We start from the raw sequence: 1482 nt of genomic DNA, 5'->3' as shown, positions 1-1482 counted from the left end.
GCTGGAAGCGGCCGACTCCCCCCACCTGCTGCAGGAGGTCATTGAAAGCCATGGTGCCAGACTGGGCAAGATCAAGTGGGGCTGAGGCCTGCTGCGCCTCTGACCTGCCTCTAGTCTTGCGGTGCCTTTCAGGGAAGGGTCTGCCTTTTATTCCTCAGCTCACCAGGTCCTCAGTCGGCTGAGACCCCAGGCTTCCTGGTTGTCAGCAGCAGTTCTTAAAACTTTTTCCAGGGGACAGAGTTAAACTGTAACTTGAACGAGCACTATGTAATCAGTAAGAGCCACCAGACCAGCGAATTGCTCAAAGGGCAGGGACAGTTGGGGCCAATGGAGGAAGCTACTTCACACTTGTCAGGAGGGATTCTCTCCACTGGGTCCGAACAGAGAACGTCCCCCTTGGCAAAGACTGGAAAGTGCCAAAGGTGAGGGTGCGGTGGGGGGCGGGAGTGGAAGCCCAGCCTGGTGTGAACATGAAGCCGGAGCCAAGGGCCCCCTCTTTCCATCCCAGGTCCCACCCTACTGAGTCAGATTGACTTGGGGAGAGACGGAATCATCCCAGAAGCAGTGTGAACCCACCAGCACTGGTGGTGGATGTGGGGACGCTCTCTGAGACAGGGGCAGGGCAAGCGGCTGGCTTTCAGATGCCCAGATCCGCCCAAGCAGAAGCCAATCGCTTGTTCTGCCTTGGAGCCCCAGTCTTGTCTTCCAGCTCCAGGTCGACGATGGTGTCATCAGTCCAGGTGCCCCCATGCCTGCCCTAAAAGGACAGGCTGCCAGAGACATCCCAGCAGCAAAGGAATGGATGGCTCTAGGCATCTCGGGGGTCCTCCAATGGCCAAGGAATTCTTGGAGTGTGTTCTCCAACATCGTCGGAGAACATGGGGCTCTCGACGGTCCCAGAGATGGGCTGGGCATGGTGATGTCAGCCCTGCTCAGATTCGTTCTAAGCTGCTGCGAGCTCTCCCACCCTCTGGTGGCTTTTTCAGAAGGAGCATCAGGCCACCTCTCCGACCAGATGGCCCTGACTCAGCCTGGAAGGCAGTGTGGACAGCTTGAGGAATGTGGATTTTTCCCAGGGGGTGGAGGGCTGAGGGGCAAGGTCATATGCAGAGGAAAGAGTAACCGGCAAACAAGGCTGGCTGAGCAAGCATAGTTGGTGCCGGGCATGGTGGGCGCAGCTGAGTGTGCGCACAGGGCTATCTCGTCCCGGGCCATCCCTCGCTTCCCTGGGGTGAGCCTCACTCTGGCACAGGCGCCTGGGCATCCTGGCCCTTTCCTGACCGCGTCTCCTAAACTGCCTTCCAACGCTTCTTTCACAGTGTTCCTCCCTCCGGCCCCTTCCTCCCGCCCCTCCCTGCTTTCTTCTTAGCTGAGCGGGAGATGGAGAAGAAGCTGGGCCCGGGCCCGGGGGACGGAAGAGGCCAAAGTCTCAGACGGTCACGGCTCCGGGTGGTAGAAAGGTCAAGCACATATGTCAAGCTG

This window comes from Echinops telfairi, unplaced genomic scaffold (genome assembly GCF_000313985.2).
Source record: "Echinops telfairi isolate 266 unplaced genomic scaffold, ASM31398v2 ScPeMD7_7417;HRSCAF=8455, whole genome shotgun sequence".
In the NCBI taxonomy this organism is placed as follows: Eukaryota; Metazoa; Chordata; class Mammalia; order Afrosoricida; family Tenrecidae; genus Echinops; species Echinops telfairi.
The sequence above is the reverse complement of the archived record's forward strand: the minus strand, read 5'-3'. Positions refer to the sequence as shown.